The following is a 16,324-nucleotide window of genomic DNA, read 5'->3' on the forward strand; positions in this document are numbered from 1 at the left end:
TGGATGAAGGGGGAACTGCAGTATTATGAACTTCCGCATAGGCTTCACTTTTAACCACCGGAGGTTGCTGCTTGACAGCGATGCTCGAGGACCGACTTTGGGCGCCGCGATTCAAGGTCTGATTGGTGGTAGATTTGAGAGGAAAAGTCTTCATCCTATAATATTATTTTGAGAATGTGATTAAATGTTTTGTAAACATATTGGCATGGATACTCATTATGGATTTACATAATACAGTCTCTGAATAAACTCTACGTTTTTCAACTGGATTGAAAACCTCTTGGATGGGATGTAAACGCCTGGAAAACCTCCATAGATCACCTAAAGACTAAGATATCCATTACCGATTTATCCAACAGAAATTATTTAGAGATGAAAAATTACTGATTTTGTTTTCCTTCTTTTAATCACTTCTTCGCTAAATCAGTGACATTGTATGTTCAAAACAGCCAGTCGTTATTATACCGTGAAGCGAAACTCTGTGGCAACATCACGTCATGTCCCTGATGTAAAAGTTTGTATAGTGCAGTTTCTAAGCTTCGGGATGCTGTTGAGCAGCAGCGGCTCTAAAAATGCACATGATAGATGTCACTGTGTCATGAAACAATAAACAGGACATGGAGCATCTACCTTTGAAACCAGAGATGCGGTCTATACCCAGTTCATGTTTGCAGGCATGTGTCAGGAATATGAGATCATCCCCAGTTGGCTCTGTTATAGAAACACTGAACGAACTGTTTCTGATCATGTTTTCTGCAAATTGGATTGTAAACCACTAATTGAGCACATTCCTTGCTTGATCCCACCTCCATCTTTGTACAAGTACAAGTTTACTGCAGAAAAGCAGCTCCCCAAAACCAATAAAACAAAGCAATCCAGTAGTGAATGGCTGTGTGAGCGTGGACGGCAATTTAAAAAGCAATGAACTAAATCAAGTAGAGGCAGTATTCTGATTATGTTTACATTAGTTGCAGATAATATATTCAATTTAAATCCCCATTTCCTTGTTCCATAGCATATAGTTCAATTAGTGGCTTACCCTTTCATTACGCCCCTCAATGAAACTGCAATGTTTGACCTGAATCAAGGTCTTAATTAAATCCATGTTGCTCAAAAGATGACGCATTACCCTTCTCAGATCTCTTTTGTCATGCCAAAAGTGTTTCCTTTTTTAATTTCTTTAGACCATAGTCTTTAGGTTTTGCAGTTGAGATGGTGTTGTCAGGTTCAAGCAGCTCATTTTAATAAAACCAACCAGCAGCTTTCTTGTTAAAACAAGACAAAGGTTATTTATAGTAAGTGGACCAGGCATCACTGAAGCCAACATAAAGCAGCAGGGTGTACAAATCTTTATGGTAAGATTAAGGTGTATAACTCAATGCTTTGGTTACACAATGTTTCATAATTTGGAATTAAATATTTCCAATTTAAAATATTCTCCCTCCTCTTTAGACGGGCTAATGCTAAGTCACGCTGTTAGCCAGCTAAGAACCACACCTGTGCTCCGCCTTCATAAAGGGTAATTGTCAATCAAAAGGAAACACTCCCAATTATGCCAAATTTCAAGATTAAATGATTTCTAAATGGATGAGTTAGAAATAAATAAATAAATTTTCCCCCTACACAGTTGTCATGAAGGTAAACCTGACCTATTAAACCTAAAACAATTATTTTGAACCAGGCTGTAAATGTGTTTATTTCTGCTGTGCAGCTGAGCTTTTTAACATTTGCTCTGTTTTGGAGCCCCTAGTGGATAAAGGCGGCAACTGCAGTTTTTGACCCTTCAGAATAGGCTTCACTTTTTTCCACCAGAGGTTGCTGGTTGTTCAAATGTTGTCATATGTTGACGTCTCCGATTTCCATGTGTTTTTTACGTTGCCATATCTGTTAAGCCAGTTCACCCACTAGTGGACAGAGCTGAGTTCAGAGTTCCCGTGGACATTTTGACAGCGGTTGGTAGCGGTAATGTAGAGTTATAAAGTAGTTTAAAACCATCCAAAACCACCAGAAAGTGCAGAAGAACAAAACCAGTTTGTTTTTTGTTTTGTTTTTTTTGCTTCTGTGTCTTCTTCAGGTGCTTTTTATTTGATTTCTGTGTTGCCTTCTTCCTTCCTCTTCTTCTGTGGTTTGTTCTTCTCTCTGGTTGCATGTCAGCGATACTACTCCACACTGCCCCTGTGAGTTCTGGTGATGAACTGCAGCTGGATCTTTGACTCCTCGCTCAAATAAATGCAAGCTTAAATTGGCAAGAGGAATTGAGACTAGTCGAGAATACATCATGACCAAGCAGGTTTATTTTATTTTTGCTGGTGCAGTCACTGTGGCCTGTTATCATCCTTGCCCGAGTTTTGTCAAGGAACTGTTGGAATGTCATATAAATATGATGTTCGGCCAAGACAAAGGAAAAATTCTCTGAAATAATACCAGGAAGTATTTCCACATGCTCTCCACAGTGGAAAAACTGCAATAATAAAGTAAGCGGGAACATTTTTATTCTCTGAAGTCACTGGTACTGAAGTAATGGACAGCAGTGGGAAAAGTCATTAATTTCCATGAAGACCAGAGTCTCAGCTTTGTTTCCACACCCGTTGGTTACATCAGATTGGAAGTGGTGGGTTTTTGTTTACAAGGCAAACACTCATGCCTCTGATCTGATGCCCACTGGGAGAGACAGACGTTGGTGTTTAGACCAGCCTGCTCTCCGACTCCCTCTTCGCCGGAGGAATTTCAGTCACGTTGAGAAGAACCAGATGTTTTTACCCCCACTTTTTTCTACTGTAGCCATCCCTCCATGTGCCTTTAATGGTGATAGGAGTTTCTGAAGGAAATTTTTTCACGTTTTTAGGAAACATTTTTCATCTGACGAGAAAATGGACAAAGCTGTGAGATGAAGACAGACGCTGTTAATTACAGTACAGTATTCCTGTTCTCACATACAGTATTTGCTGTGTTACATTTAGTGTTACTTTTTCTTCTTTTTTTATGGCTTTTGATTAAACTTCTGACCCAAAATGAAGAAGCTTTCTTGATAAGAAGTTAAATATTTTCAAAAACTTAATGCCTCGCTTACAGGCTTGCCATAAATATTAGTGTTTGTGTGTGGACACACATTTGTTGAATCCTTTTTTTTTTTTTCATGGAATTTTAATTTTGAAAATCACTCATCTTTGTCTGTGTGGATGTAGCCATATATAAAGACAATTTCACCAAGTTAACACCACTGTTGTGTACAGTAACAGTGGAACTAGTGCTGTTCGTGCAGCTGGATTCACACTGGAACATTTTGGTCCACTTTTAACAAACCCTGGTCTGCTTTCATGGATAGTACGGTTCATTTGTAATGTGAACACTCAGTTGTTCCCCTTAAAATGTGAAATCAAACAGACCATCCGGTGAATCAAAGAGAGGAAGTTATGTGGAATGTGTTGCTGGTTTCTCATACTGGACTGTAAAATGTAAAGTTTGAATCAGTAAAAACAGAAATCACTGTAGAAATTTACTATTCCTTTGTTTACATGAAGTAAATGAGCTGTTTTCCGTCCTGGTCAATGAGTTGGCGTTTATTCTTCCTCCTATTTTCTTCTTTTTTTTTTGTTGGTTAATGTATGTTTTGGGTAATACTGCCTCCTAGTGAGTAGTTGTTGCAACTGTGCGATGTTGTCCAGGTGGTTTGATTTGTGTTACAACCGCTGTGTGGTCAAGAGGGAGAAGGGGTGGCAACCATAGACTGTATAAAAGATGCATGAAGAGCTCCTTGATGTCACCGGTAGGTTTTGGAAAGCTGAGTTAACTCATTGGGGTTCACACTGTCGCTATTATGGCAGCGTAACATCTGCCGTCGCTTCCAGAAAACACAGACTAAAGCTTAGGTTGGCTAAACACAATGGTTGTTCTGACTTCTGCCTTTTTGCTGCTGGATATTGTATCAAAAGGACACACCTCTAATTATGCCAGATTTCAAGATTAAATATTATCTAAACAGATGAGTCATTTATTCCTCCCACAGCTATTATGAAGGTAAATTTGAACTTGACTTTTAAACCTAAAATGTTTATAAATCAGACTGTAAACATGCTTATTTTTGCTGTGAAGTCTGTCTTTTTAACATGGGAATCAATGGGGATTCAGTCCCTTTTGGAGCCCCTAGTGGATGGGAGGTGAACTGCAATTTTTCCACACATCTTCATAGGTTTCACTTTTAACCGCCAGAGGTTGCTGCTCTGTGGCAACACAAACTGTCAGTCATGTAAAAATATGACAGATTTATTTACAAAGTGATGAAATAACAAACTGTCTCAGATCTTTTCCATTTTTTAAGCATATTTTAAAAACCAACAGTCAATTATGGTCAATTATCGAGTCCAAATGCCAAATATGTTCTTATTTTAGCTTTTCAGATGTAATACTTGCTGCCTTTCTGTGGAAGAGCTTCCATCACTGCTTGGAAAAGGACAAGCCAGTCAAAGCTGGAACAATGACGGCGCTATCAGGCACTTTTGGGGTTTTGTAGAACAAATGTTTGAGTAATGGCTTAAAAAGAGGATCCTGGTTGTTCCTGGAATCTCGCCGCAATAGATGTGTGTAGATGAGTGAATGCAAAGCAGGTAGAGGTTCGTTCAACCGTCTCTGGGAAAATAAGAACATCACATTTGTTTTGAGACTAAGTCACTTTGAAAATCCAGAGAAATGATTTTTCAATGAGGAAAAAATTGAGGTTGAAGGAGGTGAGGCTGCTGAGGAAAGGAAAGAATAAAAATCCAGAGAAAGGTTGTGTCTAATGTGTTCAGCATATTCGTTTTTAGTCTGTGTATTCTAGATTAGTCTGACCTCTGTCTTCTTCTGTATACCCCCGTCTTTACCTCTGTCCAAACATATCTCAGTCAACAAAGAAATTCTTCCCCCAGCGTGGATCCATTTAGTTTCCACTTCCGTAGTCTTGGTGGCTGCGATGGGAGCATGCTGATAGAGGCCGATTCAACAGTCCCCGTCGGACAGTTAAACAAACTGCTGCAGCTCTGCTTGACTCGCCGCCGCTTTTTATCTCTCCTCACCCCCCCGTTTCTAACTTTCCACCTCCTCTTCGCGCCTAACGGTGCATTTAGTTTCTTACTTTTGTGACATATTGCCTCTAAGGCTGCCTGTACAGCACACTGATAAAATTTGTACCAGAGGTTATTAATCACTTGGTTCAAAGCGTGTCAGATGGTTTTAATACACACAAACCGGTAACTGTGGTACGATGTTTAAAAAACTCGCTGCAGGTCCACAGACTCCTGTGTACATGTTATTGGATCCAATATTTTCTGATCATTTGGAGTGATTTTACAAATGCACTCCAAATGCATCTACAATGCAAGAAAAAGACACAAAAGGAAGGAAAAAGAGAGCAGCCTTACCTGTTCTTGATAAAATAAGTTGTGATAGATTAAAGATTCACTGCAGATGTTTTGCAGGTTGTCTCATTAAAGGCCTTTAGCCAATAGCATATGTCGTCTGAATAATTTGCATGATATTATTTGTCGCGTCAACATATTTGCACAATACTTTGCAAATAAATTCTTTAAAAATCAGTGATTTTCTGGATTTATTCATTTCATCTGATCTTTTAGGTGGGAGAACTTGAACAACTGCTGGCTGACACGGCACTTTTATGCCCCACTGTATGAGTTACATGTTGCATAGCAGGTCTTTGACAATATGCTTCTGTCCCGATTCGATTCCGATTTTTTTTTGGGTGCCGATTTGATTTAAATTTTACTTCTCACAATTCTTCGATATTGTTAATTTTGTAGATTAAAAACAAAATAAAAAAAAGTCAAACTTTTTTTTTCTCGTTATTTTCCTTGATTTTAATTGGGGAAAAAAACAACCCAGTAGCCAGACATCATTCTGCTGCTATAGTGCCCAAGAAGACAAGTAAATAAATCAATAAAAACAATAAATATGACAAAAATTTACATGGATTATTTTTATTAATTTGAAAAAAAAAAAAGAATTTTAAAATTGTCAAGCAAAAAGTCCAAATTTTTATTTGATTTTCCCACCCCTATTGCATAGTGTGATAAAATAACATATATAGAGATTAAACCAGTGATGTAGTGGTCCCTCAAGAAGTGAGTTTACTCAATTTTTTTCCCCATTTTTTTAAAAACAAAAAAAGAGTAGGCCAAAAAAGCCCTTTCAGAAAAAGTGGCATGTAAGATCTATTTAGTTTACACCAAAAATCCATCAGTATATCTGCTCATTCTCACATCATTTCTGCTCGTCAGGTTCAGGATGAAGAGTTATGAAATGACTAAACCAGTACTGGTTCACAGACCGGTGAGAGACGGGCTCATAGACATATATGTATATTTATATCTTCATGTTTCTGTTCAGGTTAAAGTTAACACAGCGGATGGCGACCAGCGCAGCGTTTCTGAGCTGCTGGTTGATGGAAGTACATGTGTACGTTTGGAATAGTAAAAGCAGCGTCACTGAGGGTTTAGAAGTGGGTGTACTTAAAGCTGACTGAAAAAGAAGTTTTTATCCTCAGTATACCCGCGTATACTCTGGACTACACCCCTGGATGAAAGCATAAAGCCACAACATGTAATCTCTGCCTCTCCGCAGAGTTTTGGACTCTGAGGAAAACTTGGATCTGATGCTGAGAAGGAAGCGGCTTGTTTGTTCTGTTTCTGTGTAAAGATGACGTTGCTTTGCTTTCCTCACCATCTGCCTGTTACTGAAGTCCTCTAAGCTTATAACAGCTGGGCTTATTTTCAGAAAAAAGGCCTAAAAATAAAAGCAAATGGCAGAAAAAGGTTGGAATGTATGTTCTCGTTGTCTGCAGACGTCTACGCTCCCTCTGTCACCAATATTGTCCTTTGCTACAACTCTGATTCACAATAACGTGACATTTCTGTCCTCACCTGATTTTTCCCAGTTTGATGAAAGTTAACTTTCCATTCATCATGTTTAATAGGGGTGGGAAAATTGAATCAAAAAATCGAAAATCGGGATTTTGCTTCACAAATTGCTTCACAATTTTGCTTAACAATTTTAAAATAGTGCTTCACAATTTAAAAAATTTTTTTTTTTTTATAAATAAAACAAATTAATTTACTATAAAATCTGTCATTATTTTTTTTTAATTGATTTTTTTACTTGTCTTTTTGGATGTTATAGCAGCAGAATGATGGTCTGGCTACTGGGTTGTTTTTTCCTAATAGAAATCAAGAAAAATGATGAGCAAAAATAAGTTTTATACAATTTCTTTTTTTTTTTAATCTACAGAAATTGAAGAATGGTGAGAATCTCAATTTAAAGCAAATTGACACCCAAAAAAATCGGAATGGAATTGAATCAGGACAAAAGCGTATCGTCACATCCCTAATGTTTAACACCTAAAATCTTTTCTAAACATTGTTTGCACTAAAACACACTTATGGTCTGATTATGTGAACATTGGGGTGTAAACTGGGGGTCTTTAAGCAGCTGCTGAAAACGCACCTCAATGCTCCGTTTCTTCTTTTCCTGATAGTCGGTGAGGTCGTCTGTCTTTATTCCGGCGGCCTGATCAGCCTTAAGGGTTAAAACCCACCCAGAGGTTTTTCAGCTGTATGTACTCTTCTCTGTTTCCATACCGCGGATGATGAGTCTGACTCAACAGCAGCACTGTCAGATGGTTTTATCAGTTTTGTCCATGAACTCCTGCAGGTAGAGAGGCGTTGCTGACATGTCACGCACAGCGGTTCAGTTTGCATCAACTGGTTAATAGTTAAACTTCACTGTGGAAGTATGTGTCTAAAATCTGGACATATCTTTGTTTATGTGGAAGACTTGTTTACACTAATATGAAATCACTCAACCAGAGCATGACCGACACCTCCGTCACTAAACAAGCTGCTGGTCTGAGTCGTCGGTGTATTTTGTGATGAACATGTCGTGGTTGATGGGAAGTCTTTTTTTTTTTTTTTATCTTAAATATACAAAAAAAGAAGACAACAGTCGAGGATGTTAATAGCCTGGACTAGTTCAGACATGTCTCATTTCTTTCCACACACTGTTATTGTTGATGTCGAGATGCCAAACTCACTTCAGTTGCCGTCGTCTCATTTCTTTAATCAAAGTAAATGAAGCTCGATTATCAGCTCTGTTAATCGGCTCTGAACCCTGCAAGAGAGCAGCAGAGTTGCATAAAGACACAGTGCAGAACCCTTTGGAAGGATTTTGTCCTGCATTCCTTCGGTCTCATAAACAAGCTGATTAACTGCGTTTGTGTGTGTGTTTGTGTGTGTGTGTGTCCTCTGATCTGGTGACACAAAGCAGAAGTGGTCGGCCTGCTTTGCTGCCAGCGGATGAGGAGATGGGAATTACAGATAGGAGGATGGAAAGAGGGGATGAAAGGACAGAGAGGTGGTGTGTTGTTTGGGAAATGGGTCAAAAGGAAGTTGAGGGTGTGTTATTTAAGGGTGTGTGTTTCTGCGTTTTGTGCATGTGATGCTTCGCAGCTGAGGCTGGGTTGTCGGACAGTGTGGGAATTTTAGCGTGTGTGTTAAGGATGCATAACTTAATTCCACAGGGAGGCCAAAGCTACTGCCCCCCGTTTCCTGTTCTAATTGCTTAAAATCCAACACACACACCCACACACACACACACACACACACACACACACACACAAATTAACTGTGTGTTTAAGAGGGAAACATTTTTACATGAATGCCTTTTCTTTCTTACAGTTGCTGATCTTTTGTTTATATTTTACACATAGACTGAAAATAGAAAGATGGGCGGAGCCTCCGTGACGTCACCCGTAGGTTTCTGAAGAGTTGAATTGAAGCTCGGTGGGCGGTTCCTACCATCACCTTCTTGGCAGCGTCATGTGTGTCGTCTCGCCCGGAAAATACAAATATGGGCAAAGAGGTGGAGCTCAGAAGGGGGGCTGTGAGCGTCATGGCGGATGATTGACATCGAGCGAACTCCGAGCTTTCTGTAGCTAAGAGCTAACCGAGCTAACCTGGAGATAACGGGAGCTAACCAGCTAACGGAGGTAAGCAGGCTAAAGCTAAGTCACGTTGTTAACCGGCTAAAAACCGCAGTTGTTCTGCATTCTTCTGACTTGAAGCAGGAGATCGGATACCTGTCAATCAAAAGGACACGCCCCTAAATATGCCGAATTTGGAGATTAAATTACTTTTAAACGGGTGAGTTAGAAAAAAATTCACTCCCCCCACAGTTGTCATGAAGGTAAACCTGACCTATAAACCTAAAATGGATTTTTGAACCAGGCTGTAAACATGTTTATTTCTGCTGTGAAGTTGGTCTTTTCAACATGGGGGTCTATGGGGATTTGCAGCCCCTAGTGGATGAAGGAGGAACTGCAGTTTTATGCACTTCCGCATAGGCTTCACTTTTAACCACCGGAGGCTCCGTCCATCTTTCATATACAATCTATGATTCTACACTTGTCACCATTTTTTTGCCTCCATGTTTGGACGTTGTGGGTAATTTTCTCACATCTGCCTCCAGCAGAGGGTGAGAGGCGTTACTGTTCATGATAACACATAAGGGATGTGAATCTTTCTTTATGCCTGGTGTTTGACATGATTTTAATCATTTCTATGCAGTTTAGTAAAGTTCTTCATACTCCTTTATTTTCTATGAATAATAATGTCATTTCTATAAATGTGGGTAGCAACTGTCAGATCTCTTTCTTTCATTCTGAACCTTTCTTGAGTCAGTGGTCCGGTATGATTATCCAGAGCCCAGCTGTCCTCTGCTATTAAAACCTAGTTTGTTATCTCTGAGTGGTCAGACTGCTGAACTGGCTGCACCAGTTGGACACAGGTGCTGCCATGTATCTCTAGAAGCAGTGCATTTTATTTATTTATTTATTTATGGTTTTGTTTGCTTTCCTGCGTGCAATAGTTCCTTTTGTTAAATTATGAGAAGCTAATTATGCCACAGTATCATCTTGGTTGCATGTTATTCAGTCCTGAATTGTGGCAATGAGTGTTTCTAACCCTTCCTGATGAAATAGAAGAGTGAAACTGTTCTTCTTAGAAAATCCACATCGTTCCCAGAAGCTTCCTTTTTAACTTTATCCCTGTCAGTATTGGCCATCAGACATGTTGTATTTCTGTTTACTTCTCAGTGCGGGGATGATACGCTGCCTTCATGCTCTCATCAGACAAGCTGTTTAAATGCTGAGAAGACTCGGCTTACTGCTTAAATACAGCTGAATTAAACAAGCTTTTAACAGTAAAGTCTGGCTGTTGAACGGTTTATGACTCATTTCACTCAATCCCGCGGTTTGGCATCCTGATGTAATGACATCTTTAACATTGATCCTGCTTAGACTGGAGACGGAACTTGTCCTATCTGGCTGTGGAACATGCCAGTTCATTTACAACCCTGATAGGCATGTTTGTGTCCGCCACAAGATGATTGACAGCTGTTTTACGAGTTTGGCCACTCCCTGTCTGCTGCTGTGCAGGCATGGCACACGGATTTTATATGAGCCTGCTGGTTGGGAACAAGTTTTAATGTGGCAGCAGCCGTTCAACAGTCTCCATATGAACATAACGCATGACCCGCAGAGGGAATGTGTGTGTGAAACAGATGGAGAAAGTGTGTACTCCAATTTTTTTGGCACAGAGGTCAGACAGAGAGCAGAGGGCATCCCCTGCCAACAGCCTGGACCTGCTGGGAGAGTCCGTCCTCCGTCTGCCTCGTTTGTATACAAGCAAAGTTAAAATGGATTCAGATATTAATGCGATAATAAATCACAGGGATTTAATAGTTCTTCTGTTTCACATCGACTTCAGATAGTTGAGAAAAAATGAAGTATTCAGGAAAGGTTATTTCCTCATATGAAATGATGAGCAACCCGGGTCCCTCTGCATTTTCCTGCTATCTGCTGATCGACTGCAGCAGCAGTTGCTGAAACATATTGAATCGAGTGCAAATGAAAGCGGCGGAGGGGAGGTCAGTTCAGGGTGAGCTGAACGGAAGAATACACAATCGCCAGCTGGAAATTTAATAAAACTTATGGAAATGTTTCAGATATTTTTTTGCTGGCTCCTGAAAGGTCTGGAGCTGCAGAAAAGAAGTGAACCCTGAAGTTTGCCAAAATGTTTCTGCACCGGTTGGATGTTTATCAGGTTGATTGGAAAAGGGAAAAAATAAAAAAAGCTTTAATTACGAGCTCAAAGTAAAGAATTTAGTTTAATTCAGCTGCAGTTGTGAATGTTGTAGAAACCTTCAATGAAACCTTGCATCACGTAACCTTTAATAAAAAAGAGTCATAACTCGCCGCTATAGAGAGATCGGCGTGTTTTTTGGTGGTTATGTTTTGACATTTTTATTCTGCCTGTTAAAACTGCGGCTATGATACACCTGTGTTCTGTTTTAAAATGGTAAAATCTATAATGACGTGTTTTCATTGAGCTGGTAGTGTGTTCTCATCAAGGTTTTACCATTATCTGTTGTTAGTATTGAATCAAGTCACGTTTGTAGGCTTATTTTCTTCAGAGAGGTGGTAAAATAAGCCAATATGGGGAATGCTGTGTAAGGAAGTTGCAAGCCGTTAACTGGAGAAATACCCATCAGTTCCCCAGTAGTTCAAACTTGCAGACGGCCAAATGGGTGAAAAATGTTAAAATGTTTGAAAGTATGTGGATGGATGAAAACAGCTGGGATATTCTTATGAATCTTTCCAATGTGCATCCAATGGCATCATTGCTACATGTCTGTGATAAAAACCCAAAGCACAACTGGCTGTTTGATGGCTTAGATTCTTCATCATAGTCATCATAAAGATTATTTGGACATGCTTGTGAATGAAATGAAAAATGAAGATTGGCTCAACTCACCTGTTGTGATTGGTTTCATACTTGGCAAGCACAGGTTTTATCGCCCCATGAGGTTTAATTTTCTCAGAACAAAGCAAAAGCTAATAGCGAGTAACGCGAACCAGTGATTTACAATCTGTTTAACCAATTCACCACAGCAAGTCGGACTTGACTCGACACTTTTTGAACCCATCATGACGTTTAAAAGCTTAAAAGTCTAGCTGCTTGATATTCCAGTTCTCAAGAGCCACTGTCCTGCGGGACTTCCGTGCTTTAACGTATCTGGGGGGCTGCAAGTGTGGGTTGGATGATTGACATCTAGCTACTGCCTGGAGCTAAGAGCTAACCGAGCTAACTCAGAGCTAACAGGAGCTAACCAGCTAACGGAGTTAAGCAGGCTAAAGCCAAGTCACACTGTTAGTCAGCTAAAAACCTTGGATATGCTTCATTCTGCCTTCTTGTAGCTGGAAATCGAAAACCTGTCAATCAAAAGGATACGCCCCCAATTACGCAAAGTTTTGGTGTTGAATTACTTTTCAATGGATGAGCTGTAAAGTCAACCCTCTCACAGTTGTCATGAAGGTAAACCTGACCTATTAAACCTAAAATGTTTCACATTAGCACAAGCTTAATTTTTAACCGCCGGAGGTTGTCGCTTGAACGAAGCTCAAGCAGAGCTGCAGCAACAGAAACCAACTTTTTCCAGCTCCTTCAAGCATCTGCTGCGTCTTCATATGTTACTGGCTCATTTCCACCCTAAATCTGTAGCACAAAGTCACGGATTAACAAAAGAACTTTAACTATCACAGCTTCTCAATGAATTCTTCCATATAGATTAACAGTAACATGTAAAAAACCCACAATGACTTTATAATCTGTGAGCTGTGTTCCTGAGGAGGTCGGCACTGTTTTACCTGCACAATGCATTCTGTTGTAATGTGATTTGGTTGGTCTGAAGACTAGTAGAGAAGGAAGAGAAGGTCAAACTGGCTCGTTCATTTACTTTTTAACAAGCGTCAACCTCCGGCGGTTAAAAGTGAAGCCTCTGCGGAAGTGTATAAGACTGCAGTTCCCCCTCCATCCACTAGGGGGCGAATCCCCATAGACTCCCATGTTAAAAAGACCAACTTCACAGCAGGGATAAACATGTTTACAGCAGAAATAAACATATTTACAGCAGAAATAAACATATTTACAGCCTGGTGCAATAATCCATTTTCAGTTTAATAGGTCAGGTTTACCTTCATGACAACTGTGGGGGGAGTGAATTTTTTTTCTAACTCGCCCGTTTTAAAGTAATTTAATCTCCAAATTCGGCACATTTAGGGGCGTGTCCTTTTGATTGACAGGTATTCGATCACCTGCTTCAAGTCAGAAGAACGTAGAACAACCGCGGTTTTTAGCTGGTTAACAACGTGACTTAGCTTCAGGCCGCTGACCTCCGTTAGCTGGTTAGCTCCTGTTATCTCCGGGTTAACTCTGTTAGCTTTTAGCTACAGAAAGCTCAGAGTTCGCTCGATGTCAATCATCCACCATGACGCTCACAGCCCCCCCTCTCAGCTCCACCTCTTTGCCCATATTTGTATTTTCCGGGCGAGACGACGCGCATGCGCCTGCCAAGATGGTGATGGTAGGAACCGCCCACCGAGCTTCAATTCAGCTCTTCAGAAACCTACGGGTGACGTCACAGAGGCTCCACCCATCTTTTATATACAATCTATGCTTTTTCCACTTATCTTCATCCATCTGATCTCTCTTTATGTATTTTCAGTGAGTGTCTCTCTGTCAGTCCGCTTTGGTTCAAAGCGAACATACTGGACTGTGTTTTTATGGTGGTTTTTTTTGTTGTTTTTTTTTTTTTAATGGTTTTTTTTCTTATTTTTTATGGGGTTTTATACTTGCATGATGTTGATCAGGTCTCATCTGCTCCTGTACTTGTCTGCTTCTGTTAAAAACTGCAAATGGGAATCAGAATAATGCTAACTGTGATGCAGCCATCTTTTTATTTTAGTGAATGATCAGTGTGACGGCACATTGCCCTTTAAACAAAGGTAAATGAAGGTAAAACATTGAACCAAAGTACTGGGTGGCGCCATAGCAACCACGTGACGTCATTACCCAACAGGGTGGCGTACAAGTGAAATGACTCTTTCCAAATTTATAAAAGCTACACACAGTAAAGTACTTTTAGGTAGCATTGGTTTGTACTCTGTATTACCAGTAATAGATTTATTCTAGTAGCTGCAGAATCTGCTACAGAAACACCAGCTAAGCCCTGCTTACATTCACAAACATAAAATATGATTAATTCACATAATTAACTCTAAAGAACCGCCAGAAATCTTGTATTATCTTTCACAGAGAAAGCACATTACTGTGTGGAATAATAGCAAAACGCTGGATCTCTGCCGGAGTTTAAATAACGCCTTTCATCAGGAAACGCATTAAACTAAAGGCGTTTCATTTTGCGACTTCAAGACGGGTCGAGTTTTTCTCATTGCTGAAGCAGCTATGCTCTAAAGTAAAAAGACTTTCTAAACCAGAAGATGGAGAAAGAAATCTACTCCAGGAGTGATCTTCATAATGAGACATGTGTAATGAACAAAGCCAAGCTGAATAAGCCTGAAGTAACACGCATGCCAGATATCTCTGTTTTGGTTTCACGCTGCTGCTCACCTCCCCTCCAGACACGAGCACTAAAGTCGCCCCTGCTGCCGCTCACTTCGCATGGAAACAAGTTGCAAAGCAGCTACTGGAGCAAGTCTGGAGATGTGTGTGCATGTGTGGTGAAGTTTGTTTGGCAGCACTTCTGACAAAACCGAGGCCCTCGGTGCTATCCAACAGAATAGCCAAGTCTGTCTCGACTATCTCAAAGAACCATATGCTTCTGGATTGCAGAACCGAGTCGTGTGTGTGTGTGTGTGTGTGTGTGTGTGTGTTTGCTCCCGTTTGTGTGAGTCCATATGTTCCCCCATCTAACATGTAAACATCCAGATGGCAAAGCGTCATTCGACATGTTTCCTTCCATCACCAGGAAGAAACTGAAAAACTGTACAGACAAAAAATATTCATCATCAGCTGGGGGGAAGGGAGGAGGGGGACCTCACCCCTCACCCCTCACCTGACATTACAGCTGCTGTTACCAGGCATGATGATGATAATTACAGTTATTTTAAAATTAAACCTCAAACAGCAGGAAGTTGAAGAGGAAATATGTGAAACTGAGGTGTGAATACCCAAAAGGAAAGGATTTATTTAAACTTCTGGCCAGAAGGGGCGCTAAACCAGTAACATCCATATACTGTGTATAAAAGATGGACGGGACTGCAAATCCTTCAGGCAAAAACCATGAAGGAGATTTTTTTTTAATCGAGGGAACAGTTATCAACTCATAATGGATGACTTTTTGTTAGTTTTTATGCTTCCTTCGTGTAAAACTGCAATGAAGGGCAATGTCTTTGGCAGAGGACAAACTCCGTCTCCTTAAATATTTAACGAAACCAAAAAACAGAAAAAAAACCAGTGCGGTTTTCCCCGCAGAATTCCACCACATTCACACGGCTACTGCTGCATGGACTCATTAACCGCTCACGCCATGTTCATCATATTGCATTTACTGTTTCTGACATGTGTTGCATCATTTTATGGCTAAATTTGTGCTCCGAACCTTTTCGTATACGAGCTGGTACGTTAAATTCTGCCCCCTGGTGGAAACATTTAGCATTGCATTAATACTGACTAATGAGTAACATGTAAAGTACATGCTTTTTTTTTTTTTTTTACTTTTAATTTGTCAAAGTGACAAAAATGGCTTTTTAAACAATATTATTTCTCTGGTGCGGCGTTACAGGGTTAAGAAATGATCAGTAGCATCATATAAACGCACCACTGAGTAGAGATTATCGGAGCAAATCCACTAAATGCTGTTTTCATTTCAAACGAGCTCCTTTGTGTTTGGTAAAAGTCTTTGTAGCTCTGAAGGTCTTCAGGCACAGACAACAGAAACACGATCCAGTCCTCCGGGCTGATCGGTGGCTCATACGTCTCCTGGTTTTAACCTGTAAATCCAGAGCAGCCCTCAGGCTGAGTGTCCACTCTTCCAGGTTAAACTGCACTGTGACATCTATGATGATCCATGACCCCTCCTACAAATCCTGTTTTTACCCCAAATATTTCTGTCTAACAAGCCGTGTTTGTGTTTGCTTTCAGGAGAGAGGGGTGATAGATCAGCAGACCTGAACACTGAGCAGGTAAGGAGGATTCCCAACGTTATGCTGAAATCCTGTCACACAGACGTCTTTCCATGAGTGGATTTCTCTCTGATAGCTTCAACATTGTCGTCTTCACCCTGCCTTTCAGTGCCGAGGGCTCCTGTGAATGCCTTCAGCTTCTGGTTTTGGCAGTTTGGTCTCTTTGTGTGTGACTTGAAAGATTTTGGTGGATAATTTCAGCCTTCAAGCTTATTTTTAAAGCATTTAATTCTTACTGAG

General features: G+C 40.3%; 1 protein-coding gene across 1 annotated transcript in view; it reads left to right on the forward strand.

Annotated features, from left to right (window-relative positions):
• LOC306773529 (plexin-B2-like) overlaps positions 1-16,324 on the forward strand; it is a 270,463-nt gene that overhangs the window by 99,861 nt on the left and 154,278 nt on the right. Inside the window, exon 4 of the mRNA XM_079263372.1 lies at positions 16,044-16,084. The gene's annotated coding sequence lies outside the window, so the exon portion shown is untranslated. The remainder of the gene's footprint in view (positions 1-16,043; positions 16,085-16,324) is intronic.

This window comes from Telmatherina bonti (assembly GCF_933228915.1).
Source record: "Telmatherina bonti genome assembly, chromosome: 23".
In the NCBI taxonomy this organism is placed as follows: Eukaryota; Metazoa; Chordata; class Actinopteri; order Atheriniformes; family Telmatherinidae; genus Telmatherina; species Telmatherina bonti.